The 26,340-nt window shown below is 42.2% G+C and overlaps 1 protein-coding gene and 1 long non-coding RNA gene across 3 annotated transcripts in view; both read left to right on the forward strand.

Annotated features, from left to right (window-relative positions):
- Positions 1 to 25,192, forward strand: part of LOC134479879 (uncharacterized) — a 64,186-nt gene extending 38,994 nt beyond the window's left edge. The window contains exon 2 of the long non-coding RNA XR_010053722.1: positions 1 to 25,192. This exon is cut by the window's left edge and continues 25,723 nt beyond it. This is a non-coding gene — a long non-coding RNA (uncharacterized LOC134479879).
- Grip1 (glutamate receptor interacting protein 1) overlaps positions 1 to 26,340 on the forward strand; it is a 657,377-nt gene that overhangs the window by 81,676 nt on the left and 549,361 nt on the right. The window lies entirely within an intron of this gene.

A 26,340-nucleotide genomic window follows, 5' to 3' on the forward strand; every position in this document is an offset into this window, starting at 1 on the left:
TCACTCAGCTCCACTCAGTGATTATTAACTGAGTAGCTCACAGACACAAACTGTTCTGTGTTAGAGCTACTGGAACTTGTCTGTGCGGCGCCTCCGTTCTTCTGGGGGAGGAATTAAATTACCACTCTCTTCTTCTCACCTGTTCCTTTGATCTACTGATTTCCTCATTCTTACTTCCCACTCTCATCTAGAAATACCCAGGAACTCAACTCCATTATTACCTGTTTCACCTTCTCTGACCTATGTTAAGTTCCTTTGGTAAGCCAACATGGCCACGATCAGCCCATTGAGGTCTTTATCTGCCCAGCAGACACTGCGTGGCTGAAGCTCTGTGTAGTCTTCTTGCCTCTACGTGGCCTTTCATGGAGTTCCCCTTTGTAAGTTTGAATGCCTTCAGATAATTTTCACACAAGATTTTTGCCAGATCCACCATAACAATTGCTGGGACTTTGGGTGTCAATTAAGAGCATAGAAGCCAAGATTTGGGTTTGGGTTAAGTAACCTCTTAAGATCGGGTCAGGTAGGGAAAGGGCATTGCAGCTGAGAGTAGGGTTTTCAGGTGAGGCTGATGAAGGTTGAACAGAGCATGCAGCCCATTTGTAAGGATCACCCTGGATTGTAGACACGGGGATGGGGGATGCCAAGTGCTTGCCATCAGAAGGAAATCAATGGCTGTTGCTGACTATTGACTGGATGCACAGGAATTACTGTGATGGAGTTGTTTTCTAGGGTCCCCAGCAAAGGATGTACAAATGACGTGCCATCTTGGTGAAGTGAAATAAGATTTTGATTTACAGTGCTTTTTCAGAGTGAGATGAAATGTCTCAGAGGTAGTAGGTGTTGCCGAAAATGACATTTTATCTTTGAAGGCCTGGATGGCTGTGCTCACTTTTCCCCTTTAACTCGATGATGGAGAAATCTAATCTTTAACAGTATCAGCTCGTATTTCCCTAACTGTTCCTATTAGAAAGGTGATTTGGCCTCATTACATTCCTCGGAGGAGGTTGACATTGAATCATATACAATGACATTATAAATCAGAATGTCTTTGAATCCTATCATAGAAGACATTTATGTAGTACATATTTTGTTCTTAAAATAACCCATAAGATAGTTAATTATAAGCAGGATATTGTTGACATTATCTAATTTTATTATTTGTAATGTTGGATCCACTATTCTTAGACGTTGGAATGCTCTCATGGTCTCACTGTGATGTCATATTTTCCAGACTGCTTCAGTCGATTGCATATGATAACACACTCTCTTTATAATATAGCACAGACATCCTTTTCCTCAAGGATGTATTTGATGTCTTTCCCCTTTGAATCTGAGTTGTCTGACCAAGAGTTGAAAGCGATAGGTTTTAGTTCGGAAGCCATTCACATAATTATCATGTCCTTCCTTTTCCTCATTCTCCTGGGGCGTTTGCCCTTGGAAGCCATCTGGCTAGCTATGAGTAAGTGTGTAGGTAGACTGCCTTGCTGCCCAAACAAGGTCCTACCTGAGAGCTAGCGTCAACTCCTGAGATGCTGAGATCCATCAAGGCTATCAAGCCTTCAGGCCCTGAGTCAGCCCACCCTCAGCTTCTCAGCCATTTGAGCTGATATTATGTGAGCCAGAGAGCAATTCTGTTAGGATTGAGGGGTCCTGGGATGAGCAATTGTTGCTTTTAAGTCTTTGAATTTGGGGTTATTTATTTCATAGCAGAAGACAAGGAGAGGAAGTTGCTAGCATGATTTTGACATTAATCTGCTTATGAATCATGTTTTAAAGAGGAGCTACATATTCCGTTTGTCCACACTAAAGAATGAGATCTTGACTGAGTAGCACAACTAACTAAAGACCAGGAGTCCCACTTGTTGGATGCTAGTTTCTAACTGAACGTTTAGTCAGGGATGGTTAAGAGTGAGACTATCTATATAGCTCTGTCACATATTAGTTGGTGGACAAGTTACTTAGTCTCATCATCCATAGAATGGGTATGGTACTAATATCCTTAACTTACAGTTTTGACGATCAGGTGATTTAGTACATGTACAAATCTTAGAACAACATGTGAAACAAATCAAGCAGGGAATGGATGGTGGATATTGTTAGTAGAAGCAACACAGTCCTGATGCTTTATGGATTTGGTTCAAGGATTTGTCATGGGTAAAAGAACCCAAACCCAATAATGATAATTTCAGCTTTCTGCATGTTCTTACAAACAACAAGTCATGCAGTAACCAAGCCTCATAGTGTATTTTCATCATGGTCTCAGGTTTACCTCAGTGATGTGCTCTGACGACAGTCATTAACCTTCAGGGACACTGAGATCATTTTGCCCCAGACTTGGTTCTCCAGGCACTCGTGCAGTTATGAGGATGTCTGCATCTCATTGCAGGCTCTCCATAAATACAGCTTCCTCTTTGCTTCTGAATTTCAGCTTTTAAGTAGAGAGCAGAGGCTTAATTTATCCATGCATTCCTAAGTATGGCTTGCTTTCTTGAGGTTTTCTTTTTCTTTTCTTTCTTTCTTTTTCTTTTTTGAAATTGTTTGCTGTAGTCATGTAATGTATCTCCTCTAACCAGAACATCTTCGTCGGCGTTGTCTTTGCTGTAATTGCTGTCTTCTGTGTGTTGCCAAGATAGAAGGCGGGCTTTCAATCTTCTTGGTGGGGAGAGGTGTTTTCTGCTGGAAGTCTGATTAGAAAGTAGATGTTGTGCAAAGCAAATGCTCTAATTCTTCCTGGGGAAAATGTCCAGTACATGTTCAGTGGGAGCATCGAAGGGCCTGGACAGTACCCTGTAAGTCAGTGATTCTCAACCTCTGGGTTGTGATCCCTTTTAGGGGGAGGACGGTTGAACAACCCTTTCACAAGTGTCACCTAAAACCACTAGAAAATACAGATATTCACATCACAATTGATAACAGTGGCCAAGTTACAGTTATGAAGTAGCTCATCACAGCATGAGGAGCTGTATTAAAGGTCACAGCATTAGGAAGGCTCAGGAGCACTGCTGTAGGCTACAAAGATGGCACCCGCATCTTTCATCTTGCTATTTAGTGGGTTTATATCTTGTGAATTTTCTTGAAGACACAACTCACTTAAATTAATGAATAGCATAGGGAAATATTTAAACCTTTTTTTTAAATAGCTGAGTTGTAGTTTCTTGCTAATGACGTACTTTTGTCTTACTTTTTTTTCTGTGTTCACATGCCTGCCTGCTCATTTGTGTGCAAGTGCACATGCATGTGTACATGTGAGTGCATGTGGAGGCCAGAAGAGAACCTTATTTCCTCAGTGTTCTCTCCCTTGGTTTTCGAGACAGGGTCTTATACTGGCCTGAGGTTTGCCAGTTAGTCTAGACTCACCGGCCAATAATCACCAAGGTTGTGCATGTTTTTGTCTCTCTAGCAGTAGAATTTCAAGTGCAGGATGTCACGCACAGTTCTTCTGTGGGTTCTGGTGATTGTGTGGCAAATGCTTTACCAACTGAGGTATCTTCCCCCCGCCCCCATGAACCTTATTCTTTTTACATTAAGGTTTTTGTTTAGTAGACCAAGTAATGCGTTTCTTTAGGACGTTTGCACACATCTGTGCCATTGAACTTTGTCTCTGGTCGTTCTTCCCCAAGGTCCTCTCCCATGTCCCCGCTGGACCCCTTCCTTCCTCTAGGGAGCCCCTCTTCTGCTTCCACACCAGCTATATGTATCACCCTCTTCTCTCCCCTCCCTTAGGACCCCCTAACTCATAAACTTCTTGCTTCTTCCTAGTTGCATTACCCTCTACACACATCTAACTAAACTATTCATATACCCATATATAATTTTAAATTTAGATTCTTCTTATGTGAGAAAGACATAAGTCATTTGTCTTTCTCATTTGGGATTTGTTTATCAAAAACATCGGTGAAAGTCCATTCACAGTTAGTAATCGTGCACTTGTTCTCATCATTATGAGTCAGAGCTTTGAGTTCTTTAAAAGAAAGTAACCATCATGCTTTATGTTCGTGAGTTTTAGAAGGAGGAAAGCTTCACATCATTGATTGGGTAGGAAGCTGTCGGGCACCTTTTCCTTTATAGAGAAACCTGAAGCTCCCACACATCTGGAAAGGGGCTAACTTAACTTGCGTTTGGCTCTAACAACAGCAGGATCAAAGGTTTCTGTGTCTTCTGCAGCGAGGCATCAGGAGGAAGGCGACTGATTAGTGTTCTGGTGGCAGGCAGCTCCATGGCCATATAGGGGGCTCAGGGTTGGGACAGCTGCTCTTTGAGGCATGACTTCTACATTTCAGGAGAAAAGAAGACAAGGGAGAAGAAGCAATAACTAAGACAAGATGCATTTTATCCCTTTAAAATCAAGAAGGCTGTGTGACTTCCAGTCACCCTGTTTATTGAACTTCTGTTCACCAGTAAGTCACATGACATCTACTAACTTCAAAGAGTTATCTTAGCTCTCTGCTGCTATGTGACAAATTGCTCTGTGTACCAGTAGCTCAGTGACAACTTTGCTGGTATCTCTGTCCTCAGGCTTCCCACAAACAGTGGCCCAGACAAAGATAAGCAAGGGACTGCAATTTCACCCGAAAACTTGAGAGGAACCTACTCCCTCTCATATAGTTTGGGTTCAGAACCAATTGGGTTGGCAATGCTGGCTTTTGTTCCTCACAGGCTGTTGACCAGAGTTCTTCCATTCCTTCTCATGAAGCCTCCCCATGGCGCACGCCATACATCATACTTAGCTTGTCTTCAACTGAGCGAGAGTAAGAGATGGCAGGAAAAAGGTCGCTACCATCTTCTAATTTTGTTGCTGGTATTGTTGAGGGCTTGTGTGAGACAGGGTCTCACTCTGTGGTCTAGGCTGGTCTCAGGCTTACAGTGAGTCTCCTGCCTCAGCCTCGCAAACACTGGTATTATGGGTGTGAGTCATTGTGCGATGCTCCCTTATCATTTCACTTTGTTTTGTTTTTAGTTCTATTCATGAGCCATCATGCAGATCTTCTGCCACATCAATCAATGAAGACTTTGGACATATATGTTACTGCCACCCAAACCCAGAAGGACAGGATGAATGTCTGCAGCTAGCCAGTGCCATCGCATAGACCAGGGGCAGGGAGCATAGAAACCCGAGCTGAGCTCTACATGCGCTGCCTAGTCAGTAAATTAACTCGTTCCTTTGACTGTTCTTTCAATAAAGTCATTAAGTCATTGACTAATTTAAAAAGAAAATGAAGCATAAAGACACAAGTTGTGGACTCTGTGTCGCCTGCACCTCTTGTATTACTGTACGGTGGAGCTAAAACTAGAACCCAGTTCTCCCCCAAACCCAGCAGTTATTTTCCCTAAAACAGCATGATAAAGCCCTGATGCACAACTTCTGAGACACATCATAGAAGCCTAACATCTAGATGATTGACTTTTAAAAAAAATTAATTACCACCATTTTGAAAAGGCAATTTCTGTCACTCTCTGGGCAGATGTCAAGGAGCCATGTACAGGAAAGTGAGCTGCAACTCTGGTGTTAGAATAGCTATGCTAATGCGACACTGAGATTCCTTTGACTTTGAAAAGCTATTGTTCAGAGGAGGCTTTATATTTTGGATCTGCATTTGGGATACATAAAGATATGTTGAGACCTTATTACAAAGCAACAATTTACACTTCTTTTTGTATTTTTTACTTTACGTCTGAATTACTGTTTTTGTAGTAGATAAGAACTGAAGTTTTAAAATGAAATTCCCTTATATACCTTTGAGTGAGCTGAATTTTCTGACTCCGGGGTTCAAGTTACTGTTAAAGCAGAACTAGTAGCTTAATATAATGATCATTATATATCTATCCAGTCTTCACTGAACACACTTGGTTTGAATATCTGCTTGGACAAGGCACCAACAAAGTTGCTGTTGGGGAGATGTAAGTGGATGTCAAAGAAGCAATCCTTGAACAGTGGTAATTCAAACGGGGTTAGTTTCCCATAAATACCTTTGGAAACAGTGCATGTTAAGGGGGATTAGAGAGGAGGGGAGCACTTCAAGCTTGTAAATCAGGAAAAGGTCACGCTAGAGCAAGGCCTGCTCCTAAAGAGAGATCAGGCAATTAAGCATCTGAAAGCACGTTTGCTTGCAGTGTCACCTTCTCTGCTCAGGGCTTGGTTGACAGTGTTGTATGATGTCATTCAATGCAAGGCCCTTTAAACCAAAGTGCTTGATCCCCTTGCCTTAGGACAAACAAGGAACACCACATTTGCATATAGGACTCAAGCCCTGCTGGACGTGGGTCTTTATATCCTCATGTGATAATCTGATCAGTGCCTGCGGTGGAAGAATGGGTCAAAGCAGAAAGGTCCCCAGCAGAAACAGGGCAAGCTGGAGATTCACCCTTTCTCCAGGGTGACTTCTCACAGTCGTTCCTCGGTTGGGAAGAAACTGACTCTGTCTGAGACTGTCTGCCATTGTCTTTGGGCGAGCAGGCGTCCTGTTGTTTTGTTTCTGGATTTACAAGGACGCTAATTTCACAGCCGCAAGAAAGAAATAAGCTAACATGCAGGGCTCCTTAGAGAGGAGCTTGGTGCGTAGGAAACACTCAGTGTGTTTTAGCTCTTACAGTTGTCTGAAGAGTGATGAATTCCCAAGATGCTAGTCTCCTACATTTAGATAGGAGGGAAGTACAGAATGCGTTCTCAAAGGCAAATTGATTAATTGCTCACAGCACTTTGTCTTTTCACAGATAATGGAGAACCGAACAAATTCAGTGAACTGTACTAGATTATCCTCTTCCTCCGATCCTGCAGTCTGGAGTCTTGGAAGAAAGGGCTTTGAGGAAGCCAGACTTTCTATACAGTTAGTGTACAACTGTTCCCCAAGGCTGCCACAACACAGCAGGAAAAATTGGGTGCTCAAAGACAGTGGCAAGCTCTCGATTCACAATGCCTGAAGCAGAAGCCCCAAGTCAAGATGGTGGCAGGCTTGTCTTCACTCTGAGACTATGGTCAGCATCGTCCCGTGTTGCTCTCTAGCTTCTGGCGTTGCTCACACGCTGTCTCCTCAGTTCCCAGTGTCTATATTTCTTCCTCAGTTATCTGGTACCATTCTTCTCTTATGTCTAAAAGTCCCCAGAGTATCTTCATCTTACAAGGATGGCAGCCATATTGGATTAGGGCATGCACTGATGCCTTCCTCTTCATTTAATTACTGTGAAGACCCTGTTTTGAGATAAGGTCATATTCACCTCACTTATATGGCTGCCTTTCTTTTTTTTTCTTTATAGAGAAACAATTCACCCTTAAATGGCTGTCTCTAAATGTGCTTTGATGCGTGTGTGTGTGTGTGTGTGTGTGTGTGTGTGTGTGTGTGTGTGTACAGGGGCTGACTGGCTTTGAGGAATTTGAGTAGTGATTAGTGTGGCAGACCTGGCCGCTGAAATGCTTATACACCTGAGTGTTAGTGAATTGCAGGTCAAAGGCAATTTCACAGTCGTCTAGAGGTGGCTGCTCCTGTAAGACAGCAGGGTGGCTCTTTTGCTTTTCTTGTTGCTGTTAGTAGGAGTTCTATGACTTGTGGATGTATGAACCTTAGATGGAGCCATGGAATCCAAGTGTTCAGAATTTACCATTGTACTTGGGACAAGTCATATATTTTCTAGTTTGGTTCCTTGGGAGGTCACACACGACCTCTCAGTGGACTCAGTCAATGACCTAACCAGGAGAGAAGTCCACACAATGGAAAGCTTAGAGAGCCAGGCTGTTGCTGAGGTTAGACACCCTGGTCTTCCCTAACTTCTACGGTCTCGAGCTGGGGCTGTGTCATGGTCCGAAATTCTCCCATTTGTCTCTGTGGATCCTGAATGCAGCAGATAAAATTTTCAAAGGCTTAGCTGCCTGTAATTTAAGAATGAACTTGGTTAGAAGTCAGATCAAGCAAAGAAAATGAAAATGTCATTGCACAGAGGAAAATGACCAAGCTGATGGAAATGCAGTATTTTTAAAAATAGTAATTTGTATCCTCTCTCTGCTCCCCCCCCCTTTTTTTTTGTCTTAGCCTTTGAAGCAAATGCTTCTCCTTTTGGGTATAATCTAGTAATGGCTAGTGTTTGAGAGGGAATAAAGTAGAAACCAACTGGTATAAGTCTGTAGGGAATGCCAAAGTGACTACGTGAAGCTCTATTACCTATACAGTGGCATTCCTTCTCAGGAAACATGTGGGCCATCTGAGGTGTTGCTAGGAGTTACAGATAGAGAGTGAGGGGCAGAGAACATGGTCGTTTCCAGTGATGCACTTAGAACTAGATGATGTGAGTTGGGGAGATAGCTCAGTGGAGAAACATTCATTGTACAAGTGTAAGCACCTGAGTTGGGATCCCCAGCACTTAGGCTAATCTTGGATAGGCCTGGTGATTAATGCAATCCCAATGTGTGGGACAGAGAGAGGGCATTTCCAGGATAAGCTGGCTAGATAGACAAGCTGTACTGGTGTCCTCTGGTATCAAGTAAGAGGTCCTGTCTCAATATATAAGTTGGAGTATGATTGAGGAAGTCATATGTGTCAACCTATGACCTTGATGTGCATAACACATGTGTGTCTCCGTTTATGTAAACATGCATGCACACATACATGCAAAGGAAAACTAGGTAAAGCATCTGTACTCTTTGATTTTGGAAGATATTCTTTATAATTTATTCACTTTATAATTAATATATTATAATTATAATTCCAATTGTTCCCATATTAAACAGTACCTTTTCAAATTACATTGGTGAGTTATATAATAAAGGTCATCATTATCATCATTTTATGAGTGTAATGAATAGCAGTTCGGTCTCCATCAACAAGTCATTCTACAAGTCATGAAGTCTGAATCAATGTATTAGCTTACACTGAGCTTGTTTCTTGATGATTCATACTGAAAGTTTGAACTTTAGAACTTTACAGGAAGAAGAGCCTAATTGCGGAAGTCACAAGAGGGATGGAGAACTGTTTACTGCTTGCTCTGTTGTAAAGCGTAGGGGGGCCAACTATTATTCTCATGCCCAGCAACCAGAAGATAAGACAAGGAGGCCAGACACAGTATGAATATACACTGTGATTCCCAGATCATGAACTAAACATCCTTAGACTTTAGAGAGTAATAGAATGCCTTCTTCCATCTCATGCTCTCTGCACACAGAATATCACATTTAACTTTTAACACTGTAGGTTAGCAGAGCTCAGAGACTGCAGGGATGGTTCAGCAGGTATCAGCACTGGCTGCTCTTCTACAGGCCCAGGGATCAATTCCCTGAGCCTACATGTTAGCTCACTCCCAACCACCCATAACTCCAGTTCCAGAGGATCTGATGCTCTCTTCTGGCCAACTCAAGCACTAGAAATATATGTGATGTCCAGACATAATAACAGTCAAAACAACCATACACATTGTATATATGCATGTATGTGTGTATATATACATTAACATATATACATAAGCACAAACATACATATGTGTATATTTAACTTTTTATACTATAGACTAGCTTTGTCTCACACATATATACACACAGAAAACATATATATGTATACATGATAATGTATATGTAACTTTCAACTCTACAGATTAGCTTTGAAACACACACAGACACCACACACACACACACACACACACACACACACACACACACACACACACAGCCAAGCTATCCTACAATCTTAAAAGTTGGACGTGATTATTCTGTGTGCAGAGATCATGATTTGGACGAAGGCATGCTAGGACTGTCTGAATTCTGATAGTGATCTTCATGATCTGGGGATGTTGACCTCAGTGTGTTCATCCTATGAAAATTTATCTAGCTCTATACTTAATATTCTCTATAGCTTTCTGCAACTTTTATATTTAAAAAAATAAAAACCACTGTATGATTGAGTTTATTGGGAACCTACACGCTCTCTAAAGATATTTTTGTCCTGAAGAATTTTGAATTTTGTACAGATATTGTTATTAAGATATATGTTATTAAAATTTGTCTTGGTGGATTTGGAAATATATTCATACACATAAAATTTTTTTAAAAAGTATTTACGCCAAAATTGCTGAATGTTTCTTTGGCACCATGCTTTATTGTTTCTCATAATTAATAACTACTTTTGTTTCTAAAATTATATTTTCCAGTTATATTAATGTATTCAAAAGCCTTCCCAGGGGCCAGGATTAACTGTAATTTATATTCGTTTAGAACATAGAATTTGCTTAGCAGATTCCTCATTTCTTGGTAGCTGTGTTTTTATATTTAAAAGTTTTAGGACTCTGAGAACTAGGTGAACGGAAAAGAATAAGGCGGGTGGGGGTGTGTAAATGAGTCTTAGAAGGCGTGGCTGTGCCAGTGGTTGCTATGTCAGTGGTCGGTGATGCAGCCTTAGAGGACAAAAGTCTAAATCCACAATTAAGAGCAGGCTGAAGGAATGTTCTCTTGGCCACACACCTTACACTTCCCGCTGGCCATCTATGTTGAACTCTTGTTGACTGAATGGATTTAGACCATCCGATTAGTTGGTGGAGAGAGAATATAAAGAACTTAGATTTTGTTTAAATTTTTACCTTTTTAAATTACTTCAGCTGAGTGCTTTGGGAGGGATGGGGAAATATGAGATAGAGTTAATATGTCCTGTTTTCTTTCCCAGCAAGAACTTCCTCTCTAGATGAATAACCTAGTCTTTGATAGGTAAAATATTTAAGTGAAGATATATATGTGTCAAATATATGTATTTGACAGGGATGGAGAGATGGCTCAGTGGTTAAGAGCATTGATTGCTTTTCTAGAGATCCTGAGTTCAAATCCCAGCAACCACATGGTGGCTCACAACCATCTGAAATGGAATCTGATGCCCTCTCCTGGTGTGCATGAAGACAGTTACAGTGTACTCATATACATAAATAAATAAATCTTTAAAAAATATCTGAGTAAGATAGGAATGTACACATCAGTAACACTAATTGTGTGAGAGCATCTTAGCCTAGATGTCACTGGTGTCTTTCATGGATCACTGGAATAGCCTCTAACTGGTCTCTGCTTCACTCTTAAAGATAACGTCTATGTTTGGCTTATTAGCACTCTTAGGATTAATGATTTCGATTTCCTGACGTTACTCTGTCATACTTGACCTATTTATGCATTCATTTGTTTGCCAGTCACATGATAACCACTGCCTCTCTGACGGAAACCAGCATTAGAAGTGGAATAGACTAGCTACCAGGAAATGTATTAATATGCCCGATACCTGTGTGAAAACATGTGACACCGTCAGTGCTCACAGATGATAGGGACAGTTTTTTCTCTCAGACTGTCCCAAATGGAGAATAAATGCTAATATCCACCATTGCTGAAACTTTATGGGAACCGGCCCATTGGTATACTCTTGCCAGAGGCAACTTCAGCAGTTGGATATGCGAGTTAAAGCATCCTTAGCCAGAGACAGCGATGGGCCCAGTGAGTCTCAGGTCTTTAAAATATGAACACAGAATTAAGTATGGAAGTAAAGGTTGGAATGAGGGAAAAAAAGTCACATTTTCTAAAGTTGATAAGCAGCACAAATGTCACAAATACATTATTAAGTGGCAAGCTTAAATCAGCGCACTCCAGGTCAAGGCTGCGAACACCCGTGCTCCGATGGCCTCAGACAGATTATTCATAGAAGAATTGATTACGAAAGATCAAAGCCCAGTTGCAATCTCTTGCACTCTGCGGTGAATGCCCTGGTCTGAACCTCAATGGTGTTTCTCTTGGATCACTAGGGTTGTCTCCGCTTTGCCATTGAGCATATGTCTGCGTTTGGTTTATGAACAGGTTTTAGTAACAGATTCTGTGGTCTTCCTGTGAAGTAATTTATTTCTTACATTAGCTTGGTAACCGTCAGATCGACTTCATATACCACAGTAATTTTACACAGTTTGCTACAAAGGTAGAGGGAAGACTGCTGAATCCTCTGGTGGGGTCTGTGGATCTTTTTTTCATCTCCCCTTTCCATATCCTTTAATTTTTAAATTTTTCTTTGTGAGTATTTTGCCTACAGATATAGGTACCTTGTGCACACCTGGTACCTATGAGACCAGAAGACCGTTTAGATTCCCAGGTACTGGAGTTATCAGTGGTTCTGAGCAGTCATGTGGGTGCTCAGAACCAAACCTCAATCATCCGCATGGGTGAAATATAGTCTTAACTCCCGAGCCATCTCTCCACTCCCATTCCCCACAGTATGCCCAGTCTTACGGGCCTCAAGCTGGCCTCCAGGTCTATGGAGAGGTCTTCTGATCTTCTCACCTCTGTCCCCAAGGGCTAGGATTACAAGCAGGTGCCCCTCCCTCAGTTTATGAAGTGTTGGATTGGGCTAAAGGCTTCTCATAAGTAAGGCAAGCACTCTCGACCAATTACGTTCCTCCCTCTTTTTTATGTTAATGCTTAAGTTATGTAAGACTTGATCATTCGTGAGCCATCATAGCTGCTGTCCACACCCCTGTGGTAGATTGGTTGTGTTTCTTGTGCATGTCCTCATGATAGCAAATATATGTTCAACAGGGAGATGTTCAACAGGGAGAGCTTTCTTTGAGTTTAACCACTGATGGGAACCGAATCCTCTGCTTATAGATTTATACATATAAATTTAGACACTTGCTAATTGGAAGATTTGTTTTGTTTTACAGGCTGACTCTTGACTTAGTATTCTTCAAATATTCTTTCTTCTCCCTTTTCTGGACACAATTTCTGGTGCCGGTTTGGCAGGAGGCCTTTTCATTGTGAAATGACCCTTGACCCGGCAGGATGAGTTGGAAACATCTCTGAATATTCCTGCTCTGGAACAGTCATTAATCATTGTCCTTGAAAATGATATCAAAACCAATAGATAAAAGGCGCAGAACCAAAACATAATGTCACCCTTGGGTCAGTTTGTGCTGCCAGGTTTGGAGGATGCCAGTGCCTGCTGCACTGCCCCTCAGTGTAAGGGACTGCTGGGTAAAGGAGATCTGAAGAGGATGGTGAGTGCCGACAGCAGTCACAGTGGGAGCACATCGAGATCTCATCTTCACAAATTCTATAAAAGCATATGGCCACTGAATACAGTTTGAGATCTGGGTAACATCCTGGAAAAGGCTTTGAGCAAATGAGGAGCTCCGAAGCTGAATTGTTACCCAGCCCTTGATGCATGTCTGTGGCCAGCAATTGAACTCTCAAGAGTTCATCCTAAGAACTGTGCAGTGAAGCCAGCGCTAGAAGCGCCCAAGTGCTTGCTGTCTGCTGAACCCTGCTAAGACTTCATTTTGATATTTTTAATGAGCATTCTGATTGCTTTTGTAATAAATGGTCTTTCTACTTTTTAAAACGGTACAGAGAGTGGTCTCGGTACATGCCTGTAACCCCAGCACTTGTTGACCGTTAGAAGGATTAACCATGAACCAGCTTGGGCTACATTGTAAGATTCTATCTCTCAACAAAACAAAAACCCCAAATGTTGAAGAGCGATGTTGTATTTATATACGTCTTCAAGTTTAGACAAGTCAGGAAGGTCATTTTTCCTTATCTTCTCAGTTCTCTTCTTATTCTGCGTATGTTCACTAAATGTATGCACTGACTTTACTTAGCGATTGCTATGTAGCAATCAGAGTGTTTGAATCCCTCTGCTCACAAACCTCATATTCTTGGTGCAAGACAGACCAAACAAGTCAAAAACTAAGGGAAGTGAAGTCTACAACATTTTACATAGTTATAAGCATTCAGGGAAACAGTGGGTGAACTTACCATTCTGAGCTTGGAAGCTTTTACTCATGGGTCTTCCTGGGTGAAGGGACATCGACCTGAAGGAATTACTCTGTGGCAGGGTAGCGATGGGAGCTGGCCTTTTCATGAGCTTGAAACCAGTTGAGCTTCGTTAGGATGTTGAGAGTTACGTCAACATGACCTGACTTTTATTTTAAAACTATCATCCCTCTGGCTGTTGGGTTGAAAACACTAGGAGCGAGATTGGAACAGGGAGTTGGGCTAACAGGTATCCTCACTCTTGATGCTGGGGAATAGGGATGCGGATCGTGCAGGTAGGTGTTGAAAAGGTACAGGCTCTATGTCGTCTCTAATAGTCACGTAGATAACCGGCTGTCTAGCTTAGTTATCGGGAGCTAATTCTCACCAGACCGGCCTCAGGTTCTGCTGCTCACGCTAGGGAATGCTGACTTAGAGGAATTTTTGTTCATGTGGTACAGTGGCTTCTTTCTTTAGAACTGGGAAACTCAAATGTTTTGAAGTTTTTCCAGGAAGACTGAGTTGCAAGGAGGTAGGTTGAAAAGTTGCATACTTTGATCCTTTGCTTTCTTGTTAATTGTTGTATGAAGTACCTTTGTACCTTTGGGTAATTCTGTCAAGATGGAGTATTGTTTCTTGAGAAAATATGTGTGTGTGTGTGTGTGTGTGTGTGTGTGTGTGTGTGTGTGTAGTAGGCAGGCATAGCTGTGAAAATCTAATGTTGAAAAAAGAGAAATAAATGGATAGACTAGGAATAGATTAAAGTGCTATAAAACCCTGGAATTTAGAAAACTCAAGCACTGAATATTCAGTATGCCTAGGGGTCTTCTCTTGCAATTTTAATGCTTGAATTACATTAAGATGTATTAGGAGAAGCCACAACTACCAAACGGCTTTTACTTGATGTGTGTACTCTTGGAAAAGGCAATGTAGTACCTGCAAATTCACTTTCATGTAGGGTTATACCTGGCCCCTTGTTGACGGCACTAGAATAAATTGCCATTTAAGGTAACAGAATTATCCTTCCTGGAGTTCTTTAAAGATCGGATGAAATGGCACTGGCTGTGCTGAGATGTCTTGATTTAGGTCAGTGGAGGTCACGTTACTTGACAGCACACATCCTTTGATTTAGTAAGATGAATTCCTTCAGTGTTTTCTAAAATATATATCCTTCTCCGTAGAGGCAGCTTGGTGTGAACCAGGGGAATTAGAAATGGCTTGAACAGAAGGAAAATATTTTGAGGGGTATTTTCTTCCTTCTCTTCCTCCGTTTCCTTCTGTCCCTCCTCCTTATCTTCCTCGTCTTCCTCCTTTTCCTTTTCTTCCTCCTCTTCCTATTTCTACTTCTCTTCCTCTTCCCTCTCTTCCTTCTCTTCCTCCTCCTCCTCTTCCTCTTCTTTTTTCCCTTTCCTTTGAGTTGTCATGTCAAAGGAGAAAAAATATCTAAGGGGAATAAAAAAATTACCTTAAATCTACCCCAAATAATGTACACAGTATATTTTTATTTACCTTTGATGTAAGGAATGTTTTGTGCAGGCATATATAGCTATACACATATAGAAAGACCTTTTTTTTTTTTTTGGTTCTTTTTTTCAGAGCTGGGGACCGAACCCAGGGCCTTGTGCTTCCTAGGTAAGCGCTCTACCACTGAGCTAAATCCCCAGCCCCTAGAAAGACCTTTTTAAGGGTGGTTCGACTGGAAAGAACATAACCACGAGCTGCACAGGTCAAGCTAAATTAATTTACTGTGTCAGAGGAAAAGAATGCTTGCCGTGTCTTGGAAAGAAACTGAGGCAATTCTTTTGTAAAAAATGTATAGGCGGTTTTGAAGAAACCCGCGGAGGCTTGCAGCGGTCAGACCGTCTTTCATCTCGGCCTTTTATTTGTTACATGATATTTCAGAGTTCACTTTAATACTGCCATTGTGCCTCATTTTCTTTCATCTTCCCTTCCCACCCCAGCCTCCATTTAGGGGGTGTCGGGACTTCCTTTGAGAATCTGAATGAAGCTCTGAAAGCCTTCCTCTCAAAACTATGCATGCATGTACAGAAAATCTGCATGAAAGTTCAGGGGTCTCGTGGTCCCAGGGACCTGAGCTGAATGTGAGTGAATGAGGACGCGTCAGTAACGATGCGTGGCTACAACAGCTGTCATGGGAACAACATTGAGAGTGGGAGCCCGTTATCCCCAGCTACAAAGTAGAAAAGAGACAGCTCGAAGGACAGGCTGGGATCCTCTGTGTGGAAAGAGTAAGTTTGCTTCATGTTGCCCTGCGCTGCAGCCACTGACCACACGCTGTTATGTAGTTAAAATTAAAGAATTCTGTTCTCTATGGACAGGAAGGATTTTTCAAGTGGTGAATGACTGAGTGTGTTCCTGGCTTCTGAATTCGACAGCAAAAATATAGACTATGTCATCCTTGTAGAGAGGTTTTTTTTGGGGGGGGGACGGGGTGGGGGGGCAGGGCTACTCTAAAATTGGGGATTTTAAATGGTGGCAAGGCAGATTTTAGCTGTGTCCAGAAGCGCTCCATCACGTGTAGCCACCCAGCGCCTGTTGGGCTGAACTGGCTCCCTCAGCACACAAAGCTCTCTATCCTTCGGAGGCCTCACACAGAGATGATTCCTACCTACTCCATGCGATGTAGAAGACTCTGCAGAGAGCTGCAGGGCATTTATATGGGAGGATGGGTGTGAAATTCAATATTTCTCTGACTGACAATGAAGACGGAGGCGGTCTGGGACACACACTTTCCTCCCCAGCCCCACAAATGGTCCGTGGAAAGGGCTCTATGTCCTTACAAATCCCAGTTCTGTAGTCTTGCCCCTGCCTAATGTTTTCACAGCTCCTAATGTTTTCTAGGGGCTCCTAGACGTTCTCGTTAAACAGCATTTCTGCTTGTGCTTTAACCTGCTGTCTTAGTTATGGTTCTATTGCTGTTAAGAGACACTATGACCAAGGTAACTCTTATGAAAGAGAACATTTAATCAGACGCTTGCTTATAGACCATTACTGCCACAGTGAGGAGCAGGGTATCCCCCAATCATAATGCTATTTTTGTTGGTACTTCATAACTGTAAGATTGCTACTATTATAAATCATAATATAAATATCTGATATGCAGGCTGGTCTTATATTCATTGTAATGTAAATATCTGAGAATTCCCGAGGGGCCATGACCTATAGGTTGAGAAACATTGCTTTAATGTCATTCCATTTTGCCTTGTCTCTCAGAAGCTTCTTAAAGGCCAAGATTAATGTTTCTGTGTTTATATCTCGTGTCTGTCTTTCTCATAGAACATAAAATCCTGTTCTATGAGACAGAGACCACAGGTGCCTTCCTCATCACTGCATCCCTACTGTGCAGAATATGTTCTCCCAGCCAATGGGTGCGTAGTACTTATTGAATAAGTGAATGAAGTTTTTTCTCCCCAAGTGCTTAGTGGTATGGTGAGCTGATAATCAGTTCTTTATATTGCATTTACAGTCCTAGAAAAATAAGCATAAAAACATAAACAGGAAGGAAGAATGCTGGCTTAGTGGGAAAAAGTGCTTGCTACTGAGATTGAAACAGGGGTTGGACTCCTTGGCCCCACATATTGGAAGAAGAGATCTACACAGAGTAAGTGAATATGTAAATAAATAAGTAGACATCACTAATCATTGAAATATAACAACTGTGTAAGGTCCTCACCATATAATGAACTTAGAAGCCACCGCTTCTGTCCTTGTAATAAGAAAAGTTGAATAAGCTGAAAGAAGTGATATTCATGGGCTTGCCAGCAATCTTGGAGCAGTACCTCCTCCCCCAGTAAATCTTGGGGAGAAGGTGAGTTTAGACAGTGGCAAGATTTACTTCTGTGCAGCAGAAATAGTGAGAATAAGAACCCGGAGGAGCTGCTTGTGGGAGCTGTGTGCATTAGAGTGAGACAATGTTGGGCTCAGCGGACAAGGAAGGGCTCTCACTGGACCCAACCTCCAGGAACAGGAGATTTTCATAAAAGAAAAAATAAACAAACAAACAAACAAAGATCCTGCTGGCTCACAAAGGAGAAAAGAATACCTACTGTTGAATCTTCCCTAGTAGGCATTGCAACAAGGGTCTCCTCCAAAGGCAAAAGCTTTCCCAGAATCCCATTCTTCTTGAAGAAAACAAATTTCTCTACTCAAGCCCTGAAGATTTACTTTGTTATCCAACAGGGGAGATGCACCATTCTTTCTAGTCACCATGACAGGGCTCCTGTGTGAAAATGAGGGTTACAGTTGAGTTACAGGGTGCAGAAACTATACCGGGATGAGTCCTCAAGAAAGCATGGGAGAGAAGACCCGAGTACTAGAGGAGCGTGGGAGCTCTGACGTTTCCATCTATAGCAAACATTAAACAGCTTGATGCTAGCCAGATCATCACAAACCCTCACGCCCTAGAGCATCTACCTTGGTCCCGTTATCCAACTCATCATCTAGGACTCTTACAGAAGGAGTAACTAGTTATATTAGAAGGCAAGGGAAAACACCAAGAAAAGGCAAACAGACGAAGCATCCGAACCAGAATCAGGTCTCACACAGAACTTGGAATTCTTCAAAAGATGACTTTACACCACTGTGATTCGTTGTGAAGGGCTCTAATAGCAAAATCAGACAATATGCATGAACAGATGGGAGAAGTAAGAAAAGACAGAAACATCCAAGAAAAAAAATTAAAAGAAACGCTAGGGGTCAGGTGTATGCAGCCAGACAAGCCCTGCTGGGGCTCTCCCTGCTGAGGGAATGGATTGGCTAAGCAAGAGCTCACCGAGCTTAGCTATGGAAGTTAGGAACCCTGGCCTAAAGTCCAAAGATCCATAGTTACAGTGGGAATATTCAAAGCAAACGTACAACGACTGTGATGAAGTATCAAAAGGTAAAATGCACGTATAATTAAATGTCATAAGGAAAAACAGATGAAAAAATTCCCCAAATGTCAGACCTAGGAAATTCAGAAAACACCAAGAGAGGTATAAAGGACTAACCAGCCTCCATAGATAAGTAATATCCATGTTCCAGGAAATGGAGAGGAAGTTCTGAAAGAAGCTGTGAATTGGTCTAACCTGTTGTGAATTGGTCTAACCTGTACAAGAATAAGGATGAGAATTACAGTGGGCAACTCACAAGAGCCCATGCGGGTGGGATGTGGTATTTAAAGAGTGAAGAGAAATACAACACCAACCTTCCCATCCGTGTCCAGGGAAGCCATTCTTTAGAAGTAAAGGACTAGCAAACACTTGTTTAGATGAACAAAACCGAATGTTGCTTCTTTTTGCCATCACGTTCGCCCTTTCCAAAATGATGAACTAAGTTTCTCAAAGGAAAGGAAAAGGATTGAGTAAACCCAGAGACTCAGGTCTACGTGAACAAGTAAATGTGTAGGAAGAAGTAAATACAAGGAAAGTAAAATCCTTTGTTTTTCTCATGATGTACTTAATAAATCGGCTCAAAGACATGATGTTGAGGATGTATGTGATGGCTACAATAGGTGAGTCATAAAATAAACGATGATATCATAAGAAGTAGGGGAGAGAATTGTGCAATCCTCTGCTGTATGATTCTTAAACCACATGTTGACAGAAATTCTGTTTTCTGAAGCTGAACTTGGATCCATTTAAAATGCACATCGCAAATTCTTGTAGAACTAAGAAGTGTGCTTGTGGTTGGTTTGTGCAAAGATCCCATGAGACGTCTGCTGTGTGGTTCGAACTTCTCACAGTAAAGGGAGCACATGGCAGGGCCACACAAATAATACAGTGACATTGCCAGCTTGTTAGATATTAATCCAGTTCTGAAATGATGACCCCAAATGTGATTGATTTTACTATCCCAGTTAACTAACTAAAACACAGCATTGGGCTGAATGAAAAATGATCCAACTCAGTAAATCCTCGTGTTTTAATTAAAAGAGCAGGAAAGGACGTGTGCTGTATCAGCATGGTTGGCTTTACAAAAGCAAAACTCACCACTGTAATTTTAGCCAAAGTAAGATTTCACCCCCAGAGAAATTATCAAGGACACAGAGAGACATTCAGAAATGAATTAGTTCTTCAAGGAGGAATAGCAGTATGAATACCCCCAAACACAACACCAGATCCTTTGTGGTAAAAACTGTTGGCCCTGCAAAGAAAAACGAGCAGACCTACCGTAGCGGCTTCAGATGTCAACACCTCTCCTCCAGTAAGGAGCAGATCAATTGAGCAGAAAATCAGAAGCACACAGTAGAACTAGACAGCACTCTCAGTGAGCTCCGTCCCGCCAACAGCTGTAGAGAACACCATTCAACAACAGCTGAGTCTGCTTTCCTCAAGCCGTGTATGCACATTGGCCAAGAGTGACCGAACTAATTCATAAGACATTCTTTGTCAAATTTAAAAGACTGATACCACATGAATACATACACAGATGGCAACGAGCTTAAAATAGAAGTTAGAAAGACATTTGGAAAACTCTCAAATATGTGACTTAATGAACAGCACTCGTGGCAGTAAAAAAAAAAAGGATCGGAGAAGTCAGAAGATCAATTAATAATTTTGAATTAAAATAAAAATTTGAACTAACATAAAATTGTGGAATACAGGCATAACAGCACCGAGAGAACAACTACGTATTTGAAAGATAAAAATAATAAAGGAATAAAGGTTTTTTTTTGATATGCCACTGGGGAACATCCACCCAAGTACAGGTTCTCAGAGATGAGGCTCCATCTCTCGCCTCTAAATCACTGATATAGCTTCTTCACCCGCAAGCATGAGAATTGTGACTCCCCATTCCCTAACATAGGCTGCATGCAATGTCTTCATTCTAAATGGTATAGTGTAGAGAAGAAGTGACTTTACCATAGTTACTCAAAGGAGCTACGGACATACCCAGGTCAGGTGATGAAGGCTGACGTCAGTGACAGACAGTGTGACATCATGCACAAATGTGATTGATAAGCAGAGCTCATTGCTTCCATGATCTTGCTGCCCCAGACATGCAGTCTCTGTTTAACCATGCCAAGCAATGCCAACCTCTCCTCCTTGTCTTCTACGATGATTCCTGAGCTTTGCCAAGAGGCTCTGTGACGTAAATATTCCATCTAGAGCCGAGAACTCCGAAGAAGCCTTTTGTTCTTTGCACTTTGAGCAGTCCGTAAGGCTCGGTGTGAATTGCTATCTACGACAGAACTCGGCTTCTCTGATGAGCTTTGAGAGACGTAATGTTCCGTGAGTATAGTACATCATTAGGAGACAAGGTTTCTACTCTGTCCACTTACCAAAGTAATGGTGGTAGCTTCTCCCATAGGGTGTGAGGCCTGTGTAGCAAAAATAATATAAAGTAAAATAAAATAATTGATAATTTCTAGCTACTGTGTGAGGAAGAGTTACTTCTTTTAAGGGTGTGGTATCTACTACATTGAACACATTGCCATGGCTGGCTCCATACCTCTGAGTATACAGACACCACAGTTGGACTCAATAGGTTTAGAAAAAAAAGTGAGATACAAAGTTATTTGAGTACAGAGGGGATGTGGATCTGAGAGAATTTGGTGGTGAGTATGACCAAAATACAATGCATGGAATTCTCAAAGAATAGTTTTTGTTTTTAAATTAAAATCCAAACCAACCAGCCAACCAAACATACATAAAACCTAAAGCAATATCAAATGTGAGTGGCGTTCTGCAATGCTCAGTTCTCCCCAGAAATCTCAGGATCATCAGTCAGAGCACTCGACGAAATAGTTAAAAATAGACACGAGGAACCTGAGAAGCAGGACAAACAACCCAGTGGGGCCGGGAGCCAGAGCATGGAAGACTATCAGAGATTATGCGGACAGTCTGACTAAGGTTTAGGCTGCAGAAACAGCTCGGTCCATACAGTACCTGCTGGCCTAGAGTGCCTAGGCATTATGCAAGTTCTTGATCCCAGAACTGCATAAAACGGAGTGTTTCACATTCTTACACTCCCAACACTTGGAGGTAGAGGCAGGGGAATCAGGAGTTCAAGGCCAACATCAGCTATTAATGAGTGTGCGGCTGGTGTGGGCTACCTGAGGCCCTGCCACAGAGACAAAACAACTGAAGCAACAGGAGAATCGGAGGAAAGGCACAGACATTAGTTAGTAAGAATGTATCGGCATTAGTCTGTTGTCTTGGAATCATAACGAGGGGAAACAGGATGTAAGGATTCTTGGAATTCACTGTATTATCTTTGGGATTTTTTTCCTTCACATCTGAAACCCCTTTAAAAATGTACTAACTTTAATTATGTTAAGAATAATTAAAATGAATGCAGGTATACTTCTATTTTTTTTTCCAATTCGTAGTATTTCCATGCCAACTGTTTCAGTTTTAAAACTTGTGCTAAGTACAGCTTTCGGTGTTTGTGACATCAGGCTTGTTTGCTGCTGGGATGTAGCAATTTCTTTTCCCTCAGAAACATTTGTCACAGCAAAACATCGAAACTCTATGCCTTCCGTGTATTTTCAGTGCCTAGATTGCCCATTATCATTTTTATGGTGCTCTTTAAGGATGAAACATGCAGAGCCGTAAATGGGAAGTGAAACCGGGCCATCCCTCCCATGCTCTCTTCATTCTGTCATTATGTATGAACAACCCGTGTGAAGAAGACATCGCCTTGAAACCAGACGGGCAGGATCGGCAGGGCTGCAATGGTGTCATCCAAACTCTTGGGAGTTCTGTTATTCAGACGTCTTCCTGGTTCATTCGTGCATTAGGAGAACTAGCTGCTTTCTCCTCCTGACAGAAGAGCCTGTTGTCATGACAGCTGTGAGGCTGTGTGAAGACACTGTGTAAGGGCGCCCTGAACTAGAAAGGAAAGAGCACTTAGGTCTCGCTGATGGTGCACGGAAGTGTGTGATGTCTCAGAATGCACCTTGAGAATCTGTTAGCCTCATTGTGCACATGCCAATGTATACATTCCCATGGTTTGAATAGAAGAGTCCATCGTGATTGACATCTTGGTCTGCACCGTGGCATTATTGGAGGGGAGCATATAGGCGCTTGGGACATCTGAGACGTGGGGAGACTGTAGGTCTTTGGGGTGTGAAGTATTTACTCTGTAACACTTTGATAGTTTTTCTGATGCTTGTTGTGACCAAGAATGGCCTTATCATTTCCTTTTTCTGCTTTTATCTCTTGTTTGTTCTCCCTTGCCTCTCCCACCCCTCAACTCCATTCTCACTCGATATAGTGACAAAGGTTACTACTGGTGCTTGAGGCCAACAGACTGAACCTTCAGAAACCTTTAGCTGAATAAAGGTTTGTTCCTTTTTATGTAGACTCTGTCAGGGATCTCATTGTAGGGCTACAAAGTTCACAACACACACACACACACACACACACACACACGTGCATAGAGACACAGAGAGTTCATCTTTCCACATGCTAAGCAACGTACAGGAAAAAAATTCAACACCAAATCAAACACCTATACATATTATCTCTTTGGATTGCAGACCAAAGATTTATCACATTGAAGATTTACCAAATTTATGGGAAATTCTAATAGGGGAAGGTTTTCCCAATCAGAAGGGATTTTTGTCATTTGCTACCACATCCCCTTGAGACAGGGTTTCCCACTGAGACTGGGGATCACTGACTTTTAGCTTGACTGACCAGGCAGCAAACCTAGAGATTAATCTGTCTCCACAACCCTCCCTTGTAGCACTGGGGTTATAGGTGGAACACATCTGGCCACATCAGGCTTTTACCCTGGAGTCGAGGATCCCAACTCAGGCTCTCAGGCTTGTGCAGGAAAATGTTCTTATCCATCAATCCATCCCCCAGACCCTATTATTTTTGTCTCAATATATTCAAGGAGAATAACTTACTGAAAGGTACTTACTGACTCTCTCTGTCAGTCCCCAGTAGGCTGCCCATCCTCCAGGGGATGGCCCTCTATCAAAAGCACACACTGATAGCACTAAGTATATTGAGTGGGTTTCAAAAAGAAGACGTGGATTGTTGGGGGGAGGGCAGCAATGAGGGGAGGGTGGGGAGGGGAACACCCATAAAGAAGGGGAGGGGGAGGGATTAGGGGGATGTTTGCCCAGAAACCGGGGAAGGGAATAACATTCGAAATGTAAATAAGAAATACTCAAGTTAATAAAAAAAATAATAAAATATAAAAAAAATGTAACCCCCCCCCAAAAAAAGACGTGAAGTCAAGAGGAAGAAGTGATGGCAGAAAGTTAGAAAGAAGAGAGTTAGGAATGCATTTAATCAAAAAACATTGCATTCATCTAAGGGATAACCAACCATAAAGTTCTTAAAAAGAAAATTCCAGTTCAGACAGCAAAGAACTCCGAGAAACTCATAAAGCAAAGATGGTATGGACGTGGTTAGGACTGAAAGCAAAGACTGGCCATCTGCTGTTTGTTATGCTATAGCTGCACCTTTAAAATTTATATATTAAAACCCTAACGGTGTGTCTGTACTTGCAAAAGGGAGCCTTTGAAAAGGTGCTCATGCTAATATGAAACTATTTGGGTCATTCCTCAATCGAATTTGACTGGTACTCTTATTTGGGGAGGAACTATGTACGTACAGAGACCCACAGCGATTCACATGCAGAGAAGGTAATCTTGGCAGGAGAAGGAGCAGGGAGCCTTTCCAACCCAAGGAGAGAAACCAGAGAGGCTGGTGTGAAGCCTGTGGAACCCGGTGACAAGGTTTCTGTTAAAAACTGTGAGGCTCCCCAGGCGGTGACTCATGCCTTCAATCCCAGCAGTAGGGAGGCAGAGGCAGGAGGAGTTCTGAGTTTGAAGCCAGCCTGGTCTACAGAGTGATTTCTTACCTAGCCAGGGCTTCCTAGAGAAACACAGTCTTGAAAAACAAACAAACAAACAAACAAAGAAGGTGAAGCTCACGGTGTTCTGTTTTGGGAGCTCTACCACACAGATGTTGGACTATGACACTATCAGAGCCCGTGGTTCTGTGCTCTGTGAGAACGTGTTACTAGAGAGGAACACATGAATCATTGTGCTCTGACAGTTTAGTGCTGCAAATACTGCCATGGGAGATGTTCACATGGCTTGGGGAGTCTGATGATGGATTGCGAAACTGGAACAGGGGTGAAGCGGGAAGTCTTGCTGGAGGTGGAGTGGAGTTAGGCTGAGAAAGGGCAGTTGGAACAGAATGTTAAGTAGCAGGGAGCACACAGGTAGAGATGTGGCTGTCGGGCAGTGCTGTGCTATGTTTGGGAAATTAAAAGTAGTTGTTTAGAGTGGGAATGAGTGCTGGAGCGTTAAGAGTACTCATTAGCATAGTATGATATTGTCTCCATCTGATACAGGGCATCTGCACACATGACATAACACACACACACACACACACACACACACACACACACACACGGGCGGGGGGGGAGAGAGAGAGAGAGAGAGAGAGAGAGAGAGAGAGAGAGAGAGAGAGAGAGAAGAAAGACAGGAAAAAAGAGAGGATTACAGAGCTTACATTATAGAAGCAAAGATTAAATAACTAAGCAAAGACTCTCTCTCTCTCCCTCCCTCCCTCCCTGTTTGTCTTCCTTCCTTCCTTCCTTCCTTCCTTCTTCCTTCCTTCCTTCCTTCCTTCCTTCCTTCCTTGTCCACTCTGTTTACTGTTGTATCTTTCACTATCAGGTGCAAAGGTGTCCAACAATAACAGACAAAATGCAATATAGATGAATGGGTATGTTTTGTGGTTTGTTCTTTGGAAAAAACTGTGGGAAACGAACACTAGCCTCTAGCAGAGGGAACACTTAAGAGGCTGGGGGATAGTCCTGTCCCACCGATGGTAGAGGGGTGATGAGAAATGTGGCCTCCAAGTCCTTGCACCAAAGACAGGGTCATTTATGACGCAAAGGAAAAAATGTGTGGAAATGGTTCTGTGGATCTGTGGATCTGTAGATCCACGGATGTTTGAGACTGTGAGGTAGGCAGAGGTCCTCAGCAGAGATTCAGGGGAGGACCAGGCTGGATCTAGAGTTATGACTCTCCAACCCAGAAACGGAAGCCGTGGCATTTACTGCAACTCTTTGAGAAGGAACTTATGGATGAAAGATGAGAACAAGCTGTGCAGTGAGCAAAAAGAAAACCGAGGTAAGCCGTAAGAAGTTCAGAACGCCCTCCAAAGCACTCAGAAGTTTCTGTTCTGCCTTTGTTTTTTCCCTTAGTGAATCTTCAAATTGCACAGCCCTAAAGATCCACAAGAACCACAAGATCCCCAGATCCGCAGAACCATTTCCCCACATTTTTAACTTTGCCTCATAAATGACCCTGTCTTTAGTGCTGAAGCATAGGCTATTTGACTGTCCAGTACCTTTTATGTACCAGTGAGGTGGGCTCAGTTATATTATATGGCTCTATTGTCAATGGCTATGGCTAGATCAAATGGATGCGATCAAATGGATGTGAAGCCCTAAGTAGATAATGAACAATGACAACTTTCTTCTATTACTATAGTTTTTATAGTTTCGTTTTTGTTATTTTAAAGTGTGTGTGTGTGTGTGTGTGTGTGTGTGTGTGTGTGTACATGTGAGTTAAGGTGTTCATGGAGGCCAGAGGCATTAGATCCCCCTCGAGCTGGAGG

The sequence above is a fragment of the Rattus norvegicus genome, chromosome 7 (genome assembly GCF_036323735.1).
Source record: "Rattus norvegicus strain BN/NHsdMcwi chromosome 7, GRCr8, whole genome shotgun sequence".
NCBI lineage: Eukaryota > Metazoa > Chordata > Mammalia > Rodentia > Muridae > Rattus > Rattus norvegicus.